Consider the following 18,421-nt stretch of genomic DNA (forward strand, 5'->3'; position numbering starts at 1 on the left):
TTTAAGTACTTATTTTCACTAAAAGTAACCGATTTTGTGTATAAATCGAGGAAAAGAAATTAATAAATGAATTTATCTAATTACCCAATAATTACCAAAGGTTAGAAATTACTCTTGAAGGTTGGGAAAATTACCTTAGCCTAAATAATTAGTATAACAAATTACTGTCGTTTAATATTGCCTAAATTAGACCATAAATATAGAAGGGAAAAGATATATATCAATTTTATGAGTTAGTCAAAAAATTCTTAGAGATATAACATATTAAATTCTATCTAGGGTAAATAATCCACTAGCAGCTAGGTTACTCATAATTTACTGAGGTCAAAAATAGGATATTCTTGGAACCTAAGGACAAATCCAATAAAATAGCTCTAATAATTATACGATAATTATGGGAGAATACTAATAATACAAGGAATTTACAAGAGAAATATCTCCTCCAATAACTAACAAGGATACCTATTTATTCCAAAAATCCTTATTTTTTGATAAAAAGGAATAAAAGAGATTATTCATTTAATTCTCTAATCAATTAAGTTCTTTTATAAAGGCTGTCAATATAGCTCCAAAGAGAACTAGAGGAAATCCTCTTTCCGATGAAGAGGATACTATCAACAAAAGAAATAAAGCCACTCATGACCATGAGGCTGGGCCTAGTCATATGCTTACGGAGAAAAGTCTGCAGGCACCATGCAGCAGCCCATGGATGACCAGTCACTTAAGTCTTTATTTAGATTAAAGTTCATTTCTAAATTAATATTGCATACATAAGGGTTAGGAAGGATTAATTGGCCGTAAACGGAAGGTAACTTCCAAGAAACCAACAAGCAATGGTTTTAAATAGGAAAGAAATGATTGGATTACGATTGATTGACCTAGGAAAGAAATGTTTGATCATCTTTAAGAAATCTTGTCTCAAGACACCTCTGATTCCTTGGAATATTTTACTCCAGGTAATGAGTAATGATGGCGATTCCGCCATGGATGAGTCGATTTTCTCTGTGCGCGTGGAGTCTTTACCTCGTGCTTGTTTGTGCTTGTGGATATAACTTAGGATATCGAGTTTATCCTAGAGGAACCGCCCGGTTGTATGGGCAACCGGTTGGCGTATGGGCACCCGAACTATGGGTGATGGCTTTTTCCACCCCGGTTTTTATAAATAAGGAATGGGTGTCATTTTTTCACCCCTTTATAGGTGGTCTTGAGACAAGCCAGTACTGGTTAGAGATACTCCAAAATGACAATACCTTGTCTTAATCACTAGGTTGGTAATGGGACACTTTTATGTCCTGTTAAGTGACCATTTTCCTTGAATTATGTCAAGAGTTTCAAAATGGATTTTGAGATGCTATCTATCTAGAAAGTTGTCTCATGAGCTGAAAAAAACTCAACATTTTTTTGGAATATCAATTCCATCTTTAACCTTGTCCTTGCACAACATTTCACAACCTAAACTGTGTGAAAAAACGAGTCCTGTTTTTGGCTTTTTTCAACCTTTTGCAACTATACCACTCTAGAATTCATGTTTGTGAGGTCTATAATGCTAGAGAACTATCTTTAGTAGTCTTCAACATGTCCTTATGCTTCTAAGGAGAAATAAATGTTAAAGTTGTAAGTTATGACCAAAGTACAAAAATTGTCAAATCCTGTTTTTTAGCCAATTTTAGCTCTTCTATGATTTTTTTGGTGGCTTTCATGATATCCAAATGCAGTTTTGATTTTCTATGTTGCATATTGTAACATAAAGCTAATATTCCTTGAGTTTTGGGGCACCTAATACCCTATTTTGCATACTAGACAACGATGGTTGATTTTTTCAATTATACAAGAAAGCGAAACACTCTAGTATATCAAGTATATCTTTTTCAATATTGTTAGTTTCTTGTGACATCTACATGCATTTTGTAGGTAGTAACCATATCTAGTCATAAGGATCAAATTTGGCTAGATATTCAATAGTTTCTATGGGATTCTACAACTCATAATGTTGAACCCAGTTTTTTCATGTTTGCTGTATTTAGCACTTCATCTTTGTCCCCAAGATTCCCCTTGGTAAGAGATGTAATATTCTTTTGACATGCTCCATGGCTCCTTATGAACCTACCGGACAATAGGGAACTAAGAAACATGCATATATTATTTTTATTGAGTGTGGCTATAGAAACTTTGATGATAGGTTTGCAGAATGGTAAAAACTCAACTTTTTTGTACCTATTTCTTTTGGCAAAACAGAAAATAGTGAATGAGAAGCAATCATATGTTCTGATCACCAACCCATTGAAGTTAACTAGGGAATTTATCTCAAGTCCTACAAAAATCCCTAATCTTATTTTTATGCAACAAAACGTAAGAAATGACTGTTTTGATGAAAATGTACTGGTCCATCAACTTTGGAGGCTTGGTGTGACCAAAAGATGATAAGTTTTACAAGTTTCTTATTTTTTTCATGTGTAGTAGGCCTTGAACTATAACCTCATGAAAGGATTTTACAAAATGAGTGGATCTACTATGGTTTTGGAGGTTTTTTTCAAAACCCTGAAAGGACACTTTTATGTCCTGTTAGGTTACCAACCTAGTGTTAAGTCTAAAGATGTTTGTTTGCTAAAAGAATGTTTTCAATACTATTTTCAAGGACTGTCTTAACACTAGGTTGGTAATGGGACACTTTTATGTCTTGGGACACTTTTATGTCCTGTTAAGTGACCATTTTCCTTGAATTATGTCAAGAGTTTAAAAATGGATTTTGAGGTGCTATCTGTCTAGAAAGTTGTCTCATGAGCTGAAAAAAACTCAACATTTTTTTGGAATATCAATTCCATCTTTAACCTTGTCCTTGCACAATATTTCACAACCTAAACTGTGTGAAAAAACGGGTCCTGTTTTTGGCTTTTTCAACTTTTTGCAACTATACCACTCTAGAATTCATGTTTGTGAGGTCTATAATGCTAGAGAACTATCTTTAGTAGTCGTCAACATGTCCTGATGCTTCTAGGGAGAAATAAATGTTAAAGTTGTAAGTTATGACCAAATTACAAAAATTGTCAAATCCTGTTTTTTAGCCAATTTTAGCTCTTCTATGATTTTTTTGGTGGCTTTCATGATATCCAAATGCAGTTTTGATTTTCTATGCCGCATATTGTAACATAAAGCTATTATTCCTTGAGTTTTGGGGCACCTAATACCCTATTTTGCATAGTAGACAACGATGGTTGATTTTTTCAATTATAGAAGAAAACGAAACATTCATCAAGTATAGCTTTTTCAATATTGTTAGTTTCTTGTGACAACTACATGCATTTTGTAGGTAGTAACCATATCTAGTCATAAGGATCAAATTTGGCTAGATATTGAATAGTTTCTATGGGATTCTGCAACTCATAATGTTGAACCCAGTTTTTTCATGTTTGCTGTATTTAGCACTTCATCTTTGTCCCCAAGATTCCCCTTGGTAAGAGATGTAATATTCTTTTGACATGCTCCATGGCTCCTTATGAACCTAAAGGACAATAGGGAACTAAGAAAACATACATATATTATTTGTATTGAGCGTGGCTATAGAAACTTTGATGATAGGTTTGCAGAATGGTAAAAATTCTACTTTTTTGTACCTATTTCTTTTGGCAAAACAAAAAATAGTGAGTGAGAAGCAAACATATGTTCTGATCACCAACCCATTGAAGTTAACTAGGGAATTTATCTCAAGTCCTACAAAAATCCCTAATCTTATTTTTATGCAACAAAACGTAAGAAATGACTGTTTTGATGAAAATGTACTGGTCCATCAACTTTGGAGGCTTGGTGTGACCAAAAGATGAGAAATTTTACAAGTTTCTTATTTTTTCCATGTATAGTAGGCCTTGAACTATAAGCTCATGAAAGGATTTTACAAAATGAGTGGATCTACTATGGTTTTGGAGGTTTTTCTCAAAACCCTGAAAGGACACTCTTATGTCCTGTTAGGTTACCAACCTAGTGTTAATGAAATACAGTTATGAAAGTTAAAAGAAATCATTATTTTAATTGTGACAAGAATGTGGTAATAATTAAATGACAAAGCAACATGTGTGAGTGCGGGGTGGTAAGTGGGGATTGACTAAGGTTTTCAATCATGGACGGGTGGACCTGGTTAGTCAAGTAACTATCCATTCTCGCACACTAAAAACGTCTAAAAACTTCTCCACTTGGAAGAGAAATCCACCAGCGGCTGTGCCCTCACATATGTTAGGGGAAAAAAGCGTTGGCTAATGAAACCTTAATCCGAATAATGGAAGTTATAGGGCTAGAATAGTTTTTTTTATTCAACAAGTTGTCTCGTTTCCACAGCGAGACAAGACTAGGTCTCCTTCTAGGGCTACAAACCTAAACCATTATCAATGCTAAGGGTGAATTCCCTGGAATTCTTCTTGTTTAGGGACTCAGATTTTATTAGGCCTAGAGACCTATCAAGGGTCCCATCCCGCTTTTGGTGTCGGCGGGTTTGAGGACCTCACATTTCCTATTTATAAACAATGCTCGTTGGTTTCTTGGATGTTACCTTCCGTTTTTTGGCTAGTTATTCCTTTCTGGTTCTTACGTGTGCAATGTTAATTTGTAAAATAACTTTAAGCTATTTAAAGACTTAAGTGAATAAATGGAAACCCACCTGAGACTAATCAGCCATCTGTTGTGCTACACTGGCACCTGAAGACTCTCCTCTGTAGGTCTACGACTAGGCCCAGTCTCATGGACATGGGACGTCCTAGTCCTTTTGTGTGTTGTATCTTCCTCATCGGACTGAGGATTTTCTCGGGTCCTTTTTGGAGCCATAGTGGTAGCCTTTATAAAAAGATATTTAATCGATTAGAGAATTAAATGAATAATCTCTCTTATTCCTTTTATCAAAAAATAGAGATTTTTGGAATAAGTAAGTATCTTTGATAAATATATGGGTGATATATTTTCTCCTAAGATTCCTAATAGTGTTATTGTTCTCCCATAATTATCTTATAATTATCGGGGCTATTTCACTAAATTTCTTATTTAATTTTTGTTCAAAAATATCATAATTCAGCTTTAGTAATCTATGAATTACTTATCTGCTTGTGGCACATTTATCATAGGTGTATTTTGATGTATTATAACTCTAGTAATTATCTTGCTAGTTTATAAATTGATTTGCTAATTTCCCTTCTTAGTTTATAGACAAAATCAGGTAATATTAGCTAAGATAATTATCTAAGCTAATTATTTGTGCATGACCGATTTATCTTCGGTTTTTAATAATAATTTCTACCTCTTATAATTATTATATAATTATCTAAGTAATTTAACTAATTTACTCCTTTACTTTTTGCTCAAAAATAGATAATTTTGGCCTATTTAATTAGATAAACTAATTTTCTATGTATACCCTAATTAGCACGACTTCTTTAGCATATAAACTAACTCTGATAAATAGCACATAGCTATCTAACATGTTTTTCTAGCTTCCCCCTTTAATTTATGACTAAAATTAGTCTAATCTGACTTAGATAAATAATTATATATTTTTTCTAACCTCAAGATAATTATCACGGCTTTTTTTACATCTAACCTTACTCTAATAAATAGCACATAATTATCTAACATGTCCCCCTTTAATGTATAGCTAAAATTAGACTAATCTGACTTGGATAAATAACTATATTATTTTTCTAGCCTTGAGATAATTATCATGGATTTTTTAACATGTAAAAAACTTTGATAAATAGCACATAATTATCTAACATGTTTTTCTAATTTTCCCCTTTAATTTATTGCCAAAATTAGTTTAGTTTGACTTAAATAAATAGCTATATTATTTTTCTCACCTCAAGATCTAATTATCATGACTTTTTAACATGTAGAATAAATCTCATAAATAACACATAATTATCTAACATATTTTTTTAATTTCTCCCTTTAATTTATGGCTAAAATTAGTCTAATCTGACTTAGATAAATAGCTATATTAATTTTCTAACCTCAAGATAATTATCACGGATTTTTTAAAATGTAAACTAACTCTAATAATATCACATAATTATCTAACATGTTTTTTTAATTTCCCCCTTTCATTTATGGATAAAAATAGTTAATTTTAGCTTAATTAAATACTTAGATTAATTATCTATTGATGAGTAATTTCCCCCATGTTTTTAATAATATTTTTTATTTGTGATAATTAATTGAAGAATTTTTGAGCTAATTAAAAATATTTTCCATCAATTTTTTGATTAAAAATAGCTAATTTTTGCCTAATTACCTATAAAAACTAATCAAAAAATTAAGAGATAATGTTTCTAGTATCTTGACAGTCTAGTAAAGCTTTGGTAATTATCTTATACTAACCTAATTTTGATTAATTAACTACCATTAATTTATGACCAAAAAGATTAATTTCAGTCCTAATATGGCTTGGTAATTAATTAGATTAATATCCCTAATCTTAATCTAAGTAATCAGCAAAGTATTAAGAATTAAGAGAGTAATTCAAGGTGTAATCATGTTTAATCTTTTTAATTAATTGGATTAATTAAGAAAATATAGGTAAATTAGCATAATTTTGTGAATTATAAAGAGATTAAGCTAATTACCGTGGAATAATCAACCAGAGTTTTTCCTCTCTAGTGATTTTTTAGTAGAGTTCTCTCTAGGTAAGAGAGAAATGGCCAGGACTCCGCGTCTGTATTTTTTTGTGAAGAGGGGGGCCTATTTGTAGGTTTTTAGGGCTCCTAGGCTATTTCTGGCAGTTACTTGCACCGCAAGCCAGCCCCCAGCCTTCCCCTAGAACCACCTGCTGCTAATTCCAGTCTAGACAAGTTCATTACTGCCCCACACAGCCTCCTAGATACACAAAACCGATTTTTTGCTATTTCTTTGACCTTTTCATGATTAAGTTTGAAAATATCTGCAATTATTTGTAGATATCTAGGAGCTTCAGGATAAAAGTCTTTTACAATAATGATTACTAAAACCTTACAATCTATTTAATTAAATTAATCCACAGTGTAAACTTCCACAGCCCATAACTATGCCAATTTTTATCGAAATTCAGTCATGATTATGGTTTCAAAAATACCAATATTTTCCACGGTTGGACAATTCTACATTGTTTTTTTAACAAAAAAATAGATTAATTTGAATATGCTTTGTACAATTTCTAAGATTTCAGAAGCTGGAAACCTTACATGAACACTGATCGCAACAACAAGGTAAACTTCAAATAAGCTCGACATGCATCTTCTTGGTATATTTCTTAGCATGGAAGTGGAGCTGCAGGACAGCGCTATCTCTCTCTCTCTCTCTCTCTCTCTCTCTCTCTCTCTCTCTCTCTCTCTCTCTCTCTCTCTCTCTCTCTCTCTCTATCTATCTATCTATCTATCTATCTCTCTCTCTCTCTCTACCATATATAAATAAATAAATAAATATATATATATATATATGTTTTTCTTACCAAGCCATTGTGATATCAATTGCAGTTGAAAGAGATCAAAAAATTATGAAGGGCATTTAAATAAGCTCTAATGACATAGATATTTAAGTTTGTTGCATGTGTGTGTGTGTTGCTGTATTAAGATAATTACATGTGTGTTGCATGTGTTAAGATATTTAAGTTTGTGTGTGTGTGTGTGTGTGTGTATGTGTGTTGCTGTATTAAGATAATTACATATACACAAAAGAACTACAAGTTCAAAGGACAACTGACCCTAGACATCTGGAAGGTAATTTGCACAAAAAATGACTCAATATAAGATTCATCTTTGTACAATATAGTAAGGATGGAGAAATCATCCCAATGAAATAGTATAAGGGTATTAGTGTAATAAAATATTAGAGTCCCCCGTAATCATCAAAGTTGGACAGCAACTACCCTAAGCCACTTTAAGCGAGGATAGCATTCTCACCTGCATCCATGTAGAAAAGACAACACATGTTAGACTTGGCTACGAATGTCAGGTGTCAACAAAGCTATCAACTGTTATCCATGTCACACTTCAAATAGAATTAGAGTAGACAACTTTCCATAATGTAAGTACCAAAAATACTCCCGAGTTTAAAGTTTCCTTATATGCTAAAAAAACTTTAAGTAAGTAGAGCACAGATCATCAAAATCTAATTATGTGGATGTGACCTTGGGGAAAGTCTCTTGTATGACAAAGTAGAAATCCAAAGCATCAAACAAACAAAGCCAGATAATATCCCTAGTTTTGCTAGCCAAGAAAACATAAAGAGAGGACAACTAGTATAATATTTTCAATATTCATTATAGAACAGAAAAAATCATAATGCCAAACCCATCAAAGCAGAAAACCTTAAACTCAAAGACCTGGTCTTTATGCCAAAGAGCCAGTCAAAACTCCCAAGAAATGCAGACATCCTAGAGTACTCCCACTCTCTTGAAACCCATAACCAAATAGTCAAGCCTCGTTAGCTCAAGTCATATAGCCAGCCAGCTCTGAAACACCATCAGTCTAGTGTTTATAAAAAAAGCCTCAGTATGCCATCAACAATAGACCCAAAGTCAAGTACCAAAAAGTACAAGACCTAAAAAATGCAATCATCATTTTTTGTGAAAGATCAAGCCAATTTTTGAATTCAAAGACCACTTTATACGAACCTAACCCCATTTTTACAAATAACTTTCCATGTGTATTTTTTAAAAAACCCACCCAAAAAGAACCATCCAGATAGATTTCCTTACTTCACCTAATCAAAATTCCTTTTCATCCCATTTGCACTAGTCCGAGCAAGTCAGGAATGTCAACTAGATCAATAAGTATCATAAGAGTCCGCTAAGATTCATCAAAAGCCATAGTCTAAAAGAACCAGTTTGGAACCAATAGCATTTAAACAATCCAAAATATAGGTCAACAGTATATTTCAGAAATCCATAAAGCTCAGTCAACAAGGTTTTACCACAACCCAAAACTTTCAAAAAAGTTTCACATGTACCCCCTTGTAAGATTTAAAAGGAACCTAATGCAATTTTATAAACTCAGCGAGGACTCACAACCCTTCAAGCTATTTCAATTGAGTTATGTAGGCAGACAAAAATCTTAGTATAAGAAAAAATGAAAGTCCAAACGACATGTGATGTCGAGGTTTTTTCCACTAGCTCCATTACTCCAGCCAGTCCAACAGAAACACTTCTCGAACACACTCCCTTTTCTTTTAAAACACTCCCAAAAACTTAAGCCAGCTCTAAGTGAGGGGAGTAGAACACTTTCACCTTTTTATACTGGGTTTGAAGCAACAAGGAGAGTCTTGTACTGCTCGCATTAAGGTGAAAGCCACGCGGATCAGAATCCGATGTACCCCCTGCAGACCAGTTGTGTATCCCATAGAAGCATAGAATATAGATCATAAATGAGGAATCAAATCTCCTACATCTCAGGTATAATTACCATAACATCCGCTCACCTCCCAAATGAGACAACGCAATTGTTTGTATAGCTACACAGTGCATCCATAGGCACATCTCAACCCATTAGAATGTTGCGGGTAGAGCAAGAGTCAGAGACAGCCATGAGGGAAGCCAGTCACTCTCGAATAGTAGAGGCAGTAGTGGACACGACCATTTATAGGCGGTTAGGTAAGGAGCACCTTAATCCCAACCCCAGATAATTACCACACTTTCTAAAACCAATAGACGATTCCCATTAGATAAGCACACATTAGGAAAAGTTTGGACTCAAAAATGGGCCTTGTAAGAATTGTTGATGTGGCATAGCTTTCAAAAAGTGGGGATCGGTAATTTTTTTGCAAATAAGATCCAAAATTTTCGGAGGTTGAACATTTAGAATCTACTCTTCAAATGCTATCTGTTGATATATAGCATGCATGTATCGGACATTGCCTTCATGTAGATCTAGAAAAAGGTGATTTTAGATTACCGTAATGGTAACAAAACCTGGCTGATTGAAAAAAAAATGGCATAACTTTCATAGAAGTCATCCAAACTTTTTGGACCTTGGCTCTTTAGAATCCATTTTCCAAGAAATTTCCAATGATAGGTCATATCATGGGGTTTAAGAAATATTTAGAGGGGTCTACCGTTTTGTACAACTTTGATGATGTGGCACTCTTAAAAGGCCTAAAAATGAGTTCAAAATTTTCCTAATGGTGAGAAGAAGATCCAACAAGTGTTCCAAGCCTAAGGATGCTACCTGCAAGCCTATTAACTTCCAAGATAGGATATCAGCCTAAGTACCAACTAAGAGTGTAGAGGTCAGCCACAGAAAGTAGCTTAATGTGCAAAGGCCGGTCTAATTTCAAATTCATCCCAAAAAACACCCAAAGAAGTAAGCAGCCCAAATAGTATCGTAGTGAGTTGTTTCCTCCTACAAAGCTCAATCCAATAGAGACAATATTTTCACAACAAATTCTAACTAGAATAGGTACAAGTTTAAGTGAGGGACCAAACCGCCTTGGTAAACCATGCTGGGGATATCATTAAGTGAAGTGCATCCATTTATGTGTGTGCATGTGTGTGTGTGTGTGTGTGTGTGTGTGTGTGTGTGTGTGTGTGTGTGTGAGAGAGAGAGAGAGAGAGAGAGAGAGAGAGAGAGAGAGAGACAGAGAGAAAGAGAGAGAGAGAGAATAGTACAAAATGTTTGTTATAGCATTATAGCACCATAGCTTTTGTGGCATGTTGAAAGTATAAAGGTGAGTGTATCAATGTAAAAAAATAAGATTATGAGGCTTCATATCTCTAATAAAAATTCTCTCTCTCTCTCTCTCTCTCTCTCTCTCACACACACACACACACACACACATCCAACTTCTTTCCACTAGACTTTGTAATGAGCATGAAGATGAATGCACAAGAGAGAATAAAATTAAGCCAACAAATAGCCTATGTGATATTAAAGTTTGCAAAACTAATGTATTAATTGAAAGAGAATTTCGAGACTTCTGCGCATCCTCGAGAGTTCAAAGTGATTATCATCACTTCAGCCAATTTATGATTGTATCTTGTAGATAGATTGTATTCTTATTGCAATCATGATTTCAAATAAATAATCTTGTTTATAGTTAGTTATTTATTATTTACTAGTTTTTTCTCTTATTTGGGTGGGTGGAAATCATCTACCATAATATACTTCTTTATTTGACTATTGCTCTACAATAATTTGATAAAATGATAGAGAGGGTGTATATTTGGATAAAGTGATAGATTGGGTTTGAGATTCTAGTTTGCACCCAAATCACCAAATACCATAATCTAAAATGGATATGGAAAGCTAAGAATCTTCATATCTTTGAGGGAAAGTATGTTGTGAATGAGAGCACTTAGCTCATCTATGTTGTAGGAACAAAGTGAAGGACATATAGTAATGCCAAAAAAATGGAAACATGCACTTTGTTACATCGGCTACTCAAGTGGTAATCCTTAGCAACCCTTTGTCAATCTTTTGTCGTAGATTTGTGCAAGTCCCCTTTTGGAAACAATGCCCCCTCAAGGCACATGTAGTGGTTGACATTGATTGTATATTCTTTGTTGAGTCAATATAAAATCTCCACTTACAATTGTATGGAAAACAAGGTGAAAATTCACTATGACCTACATAAGGCTATTTCATAATAAAAGGCTTCTTTCTAAAAGAGAAAAATAGAAAGTGACAACAATATTTTAAAACATGTGGTATCATAATAAAATATTATGTTTTTTAAAGTGTAAAAATGAACTATTTAGATTAAAATATATTTTAAATCATAAAAAATAAGGATTGAAAAGACACTTGGAACATTGTGAGAAATTGAAAAAAAAAAAAACAAAGTGAAAGAGGATGAGGAAGATTGTGTTTGACACAATATTTAATGCCCCACTTTAAACAGATATGTACACAAATGTCAACACCCTCTCACAAGGGATTAAAAGAAATTAAAACAAGTGATGAAATCACAAGGCCTGCCCTTGAGAGCAGCAACTTAAGGTAAACAAGGTGAAGGCTTCACTATGGCCTCAAGAAGGCAATAATTTTTTATGTAATAAATTGAGCAATTATTAGAACACATTTGACATGTTAATGGAGAGAGAGAGAGTTACATTGCGTACCAGAAATTCAAATAAATATTCTTCATAGTTTATTAAGATGTGAACAATCAACTTTTAAAATTATATGGTGTGAATTTTTAAAACCGACTTGAAATGTCAACAATGAGTCAACATTTGAAACAATATGGTGTGATTTTTTTTTTAAATGACTTAAAATATCAACAATCAAATTTAATTTGATGGTGACCATTGGATGGTGAGAGGTGCAAGGAGGAATTACTAGTTTTCTCTACCACTCCCCTATGGCTTTCTTGGCCAAAAAAAAGTAAAAGTACATGTGGCTCATTAAAAAGATTCATACATTACCTAAAAAATGCACAAAAACATTTGTATGTCTTTCTTCCTTCTCCTCTGTGACATGTTTGACGAGTCCAACAAGGTAAAGATTTACAGCGGCCTAGAGAGAGAGAGAGAGAGAGAGAGAGAGCTACCTCTAGTCCAACGAAGTGAAAGAGTGGGGGGGCACTCCCATATGCATACATTAAAATCCAAAAACGTTCAAATGCCACATGGAGAACATCCAACAATTCAATTCAATGGTAAAAGAATTGCACCAAAAATCTTTGCCTTTCCTTATGCCCTTATTATGAGTGTTATATTAATTGACCTCATGAAAACATAAAGCATATAAATATTAGTGAGAATTTAGGGATTGATTTAATTCTTGTATAAATATATCAATAAAAAAAATTATACAATAAAATGATGTATGCTATCAAATGAAATAAATACATAATATCTTTAAGATTTGTAACATTTAATGGCCTAAAATCTTTTGTGTAGCGGAATTTAGCATGAACATAGTGGGCATTTCATTAGAGTTGATTCCTAATGAGAATTACAAGAGTGCTTGGGTGGAGAGAGCAACAAAAAGCATAACACCTAGTTAGATAGCATCGACAATACTTTCAAAAGAGAGAGCAATTAAGCTATTGACAACAATTGAGGACCGGATTTGCATGGAGCCGGTCCCCCCTCCAAAAGGCTTTGTATTATGGTTTCTCCCATCAAGAGAGACATTGTACAATACAATTCTTTGTGTTCCTTCAAGACTAGCTAGTGCAATGAAGATGGAAGCTTCATACACCAAGCAAAACACTTAATCAAACACAACTTGAATTATCCCCGTTCTCAGACCCAAGACCTCACACACCTTCGCAGATGGTGAGAGCTAGCAGGGTATGAGAGTAGATTGAGAGGAAAAAGAAGTATCTTACGAGAAAGAAGTACATCTCCTCACATAATCACTCATATTAGCATAGCTTAGCTTAGTAATTAGCTTGGTAGAGAAGATGAGCATGCATTGAAGCTTGGCTCTTGGTTGGATTTGCATCCACATGCCAAGAGAGTGTTGATGTAGGCTTCTATCTCACAAGCTTGGAGTAGGTGATGAGCTCTCCATTAAAGCTTGGGAGAAGATAGAGTATTTTCCCTTCACACATGGTCAAGTGTGAGAGTGTGTGTGTCAATGCCAAGCAAAAATCAGCCCCCTCTCTCTCTTGGGCGAGCCCTAGCTGCTAAGTTAGTCTGGCTTTTGCCTCATTGGACCTCCCCAGGTCAAGCCAATAGGGATTAAGCAGCATAAGTGATAGCCTTCTGACATGTGTCCCCCTTTCCCCTTTTGTGAGAGCTTTAGATAATTAAATAATTAAACTAAACTCTCATTGGACCCCTTTGCCTCCTGGCCAATAGGAATCAGGCAAGCCATGGGGCTCCTGAATGCTCATTGGACCCCTTGGGAGACTGCCCAATAGTCTTCTAGGACACTTAATTCTTATTGGTTTCTTTTATTAAATGTTTTTAATTTAATTAAACTAGATTTACTCTAGCTTAATTCTCATTGGTCCACTTCAAGGGTCTTCCAATAGGAATTGGGCACACCTTGTGGGCATCTGGCCTAGGGAACTGACATGTGTCCCTCATTCCCTTTGTGTAAAGGGAGCCTGTGTGTGTGTGTGTGGCTTTCTCTCTCATCCCCTAGCTTTGGGGCTCGCCCCCTCCCATGTAGGGATATGCAAAGACTTTTTGAGCTCACACTAAGCATCCAATTTTCCCTAGGGTTAACCTTTGGACACAACCTTTGAATTTTGGAACCTTAGCATTTTGGAAGTCTTAATGGGCTGAACCTTAGGGTCTTTTTGGCCCATTGTTTCACATGGCTCTTTTGCAGATGGCCCCCCCTTTGGATCCCTATTTTCCCTCCTTTGGATCCCTACTGTGGCCGGTCTGCTAACTTAACCAATATTCTAGCTTTTTCTCCCTTGGCACTTCCCCACATTAAATGATCAGTTTAATATGAGAAAATCATTTAGGAAAATTAGATATTGATTATTGTGACATTACCTCTCTCTTGAAATCATAGTCGTCCTCGACTATGGTGTAGAGAAGATAAAGCATATACATGAGTCCTTTTCTTAGCGGGTAGAGGATCCCTATGTTACCCTACGACATCATTCCATAATGGATGACTAGTCCATTTGGCGCTTGAGAGCCTGAGGCTGCCGCAAGCATGTCTGCACATTAGTCTTATCAGTCTTCCATAGTAGAGTGACAAGCTCTACTTGGTGTTTGGGAGACGTCGTCTCCACAAACTTGATCTAAGCATGCATACTACTTCATTTTTGTGCACAAATAAAGAAAAAGAGAGTCTTATAAGACAAAAATTTTTGTTCATTTTTAACATTTTGTACATTTGCTTACTCTTGGGAAGCATTGTAAGCATTGACAAGGTTTAGGTTATCCTTTAATTGTATGCCTTGCATCCATCTAGCATCTTCAAAAGGATAATTCTTAAACTTAATAAGATATCGTCGGATAGTCTTACCGCCTCTTAATACCTTGTCTTCATGTCGAAGAATGGACTCGGGCTGCAGCACCTCCTCGTGGTCCTCGATCTCTGGTGGGTCTTCAATAGTTGGTTCTTGAGGTGGCTCTCCTTTGTAAGGCTTTAAGAGGCTCACATGAAAAGCATTGTGTATGAGCCAATGATTGGGCAACTTAAGTTGATAGGCCATCTCATTGATTGGCCTAAGAATCTGGAAGGGACCATAGTACCTTTTTGCTAGTTTAGCATAGTACTTTTGGTGGCCCGTAGGATTCTTGCCCGTCGTGTGCCTTAATCGAGCCTTGGGAAACTTTAACAAGACCCAATCGTTTTCTTTAAAGGCTTGGGCTCTTCTGTGCTTGTCAGCAGCAGCCTTTTGCCTTTGCTGTGAGATAGAGATAGCATCCTTAATTTTTTGGAAAGATTCTTGTAGGTCTCGGCTATACTCATCTGCAGCGAAGATCTTCCCATGTACCTTAAGTAGCAAGGGACTTTTTGATCTTCCCTCAATTACCTCGAAAGGTGCTTTTCCTGTAGAAGTATGTACAGTGTTATTGTAAGCATACTCTACTAAGGGTAAGTACTTCTCCCATTGGGATCTTTGATCTACTTCCGTTACATAGGCTTTTAGTAGATCGAGAATAGTTAGGTTAGCTATTTCACTTTGGCCATCAGTTTGTGGATGATAGGCCGAAGAGAAGTTTAGCCTTGTTCCTAAATTCTCAAAGAGACCCTTCCAGAAATTACTGGTCATTCTAGGATCTCTATCCGACACTATGGACATTGGCAAGCCATGGTACTTGAAAATTTGTGAAATGAAGAGGGTTGCCATTTGATGGGCTTTGATAGTCTTTTTGACAGGTATAAAATGAGCTTGTTTACTGAACCTGTCTACTATCGTCCATATTCCCGTATTCCCATGGATAGATTTAGGCAATCCAAAGATAAAATCCATGGATATGCTCTCCCATGGTGAATTAGGGATTGGCAAGGGTTGAAGCAATCCAAGTTGCTTCCCTCTATCAAATTTTGTCTTTTGACATACCACACATTTGGAAACATACTCATGTATGTTCACTTTCATGGTAGGCCAATAGAAATATGTTTCAATTCCCTTTAGGGTAGACTGAATCCCTCTATGCCCCGCATATGGGGGAGCATGAGATTCATACATTACTTTCTCACGTAGTGAGTTAGTAACGCATAGTCTATTGCCATAGAGAAGATAACCATCTTGTAAAGTAAATGGTTCTTCTTTCTTCCCTAAGGCAAGGGCTGAAATCACATCTCTAAAATCGGGATCAATAGCATACTCATCTATCATTAAAGATAGATCATTGTGAGTTGCTATGGAAACCGCATTCACTCTCGGTCGTCTTGAGAGTGCATCGGCTACTTGATTATGCTTGCCAGCAATGTGAGCAATATGAAAATGAAATTGCGAAAGGAAATTTGCCCACCTCATTTGTTTGTCGGAGAGCTTGGTCTGCGTCATGAAGTACTTAAGACTTTGGTGATCCGTTCGCAGAATGAAAGGAGTCCCCAATAAATAGTGCTTCCATGAGTCTAAGGCATGTAGAACTGCAAGGAGTTCTTTTTCGTATATGCCTAGAGCTTGCTCAACAGGGTCGAGCCTTCGACTTTCATAGCCTATGGCGTGCCCTTCTTGGAGCAAAACAGCCCCAAGGCAATCACCACAAGCATCACATTGGACCTCAAATGGTTTTGAGAGATCCGGTAGTATAAGCACAGGTTGAGAGATAAGCTTTTCTTTAAGCTTTTCGAAAGCATTGTTCTCCTTAGCAGACCATGTATACCTAACATTTTTCTTTGTTAGGTCATGTAATGGTCCCGCAATTTGTGAGAACTTTTCTATGAAGCGTCTATAGTATGCACACATACCTATAAAGCTTCTTAGTTCATGAAGATTCCTGGGTTTAGGCCATCCTTTTATTACCTCTAACTTGGATGGATCCATTTGGATTCCATCTTGAGAGATAATGTGACCTAAATATTGAATCTCTTGCAAGAAAAATTCACTTTTCTTTCGATTAACATAAAGTTTATTCTCTCTTAAAACTTGAAATATTACCTGGAGGTGTTGCTTGTGTTCCTCCAATGAATTAGAGTAGATGATAATATCATCAAAGAACACTCCAGTGAAGGTTCGATGAGGCCTGAACAGCTTCTCCATCAAGCGGTTAAATGTGGCTGGTGCATTAGTCAAGCCAAAAGGCATGACAATGTATTCGTAAAGACCAAATGTAGTACGAAATGCGGTCTTTACAATGTCTTGATCAACTATCCTTATTTGATGATAGCCACTTTTTAGGTCAATCCTACTGAAGTAGGTCGATCCTTGTAGCTTATCAAATAGGTCTTCTACCCGTGGAACGGGAAACCTATTCTTGATAGTGATCCTATTTAGTGCTCTATAGTCGACACACATACGATATGTGCCGTCTTTCTTTTGCACTAATAGCACAGGTGAGCAAAATGGAGATGAGCTAGGCCTAACCATGCCCTTCTCAATTAACTCATGCACTTGCTGCATAATCTCCTCTTGTTGAGCTTGAGAAACTCTATAAGGAGGTTTGTTAGGCGGTGAACTTCCTGGAAGAAGTTCAATTGCATGGTCGTCATTACCTCGTTTAGGAGGTAGCTCAGAAGGGATGTCGTCAATAAAGACATCTTGAAACCCCTTGAGAAAATTGGATAACTCTAATTCCTTTTGTTTGCTTTTATTTTCTTTTGCTAAAGCATTAGGTTCATTTTGAGAATCTTTAACAAAAATCATGTACACGGAAATAGAGCTCTTTATTGACTTGTTGAAAGCTGGTGTATGTACAATGGGGATGGTGTTACCCATCTCCCTAGCATCTATATACATGTCCTTTTCCCTGAACTTAAAGGAGATTCTCCTTTCAGGAAATTTAACATGGGCAGCCAGACGGTCAAACCATGGTGCCCCTAGGATTACATCCTCATGCTTGAGAGGAGAGATAAAGAAGTCCTCTTTGTCCACATAGCCTTGGACATGAAGCCTCAATTTCCCGATTAAGGGAGTGACTGAAGCTTCTTGCCCCTTGAAGGCACTGTCTGCGGGTAGGATATCTCCCATCTCGTAGGATTGTATGCCTAGCTTGGTGGCTAACTCCATAGATATGAAATTGTGAGTAGAACCAGGGTCAAAGAGAATAAAAGCATCATGTTCTCTTACCTTTCCCCAAGCATGGCATAGAGGAGATCCTTTGTGGTGAGTTTGGTGAATCTCCTCCTCTTGGATTTCAACCAAAGAAGCTCTAGGAGGATCTTGGCGGTTGTTCTTTTGGGGACAAGCGCGGTACGCATGCCCTTGTTCACCGCACTTGAAACACCGGTTATCTTTACGATAACGCTCAAGCTCTTCAGGAGAGAGTTTATTCTTTCCTTTGTAAACTCCCTTCTCTTTGGCTTTGTTGGAATTGCCCTTAGGAGACTTTTGGACATTGTCCTTCCCCTTAGGCTCATTGGAACCCTTGTTTTCCGGGGGCTTA

This window comes from Adiantum capillus-veneris, chromosome 1 (assembly GCF_014529385.1).
Source record: "Adiantum capillus-veneris isolate H3 chromosome 1, ASM1452938v2, whole genome shotgun sequence".
Taxonomy (NCBI): Eukaryota; Viridiplantae; Streptophyta; class Polypodiopsida; order Polypodiales; family Pteridaceae; genus Adiantum; species Adiantum capillus-veneris.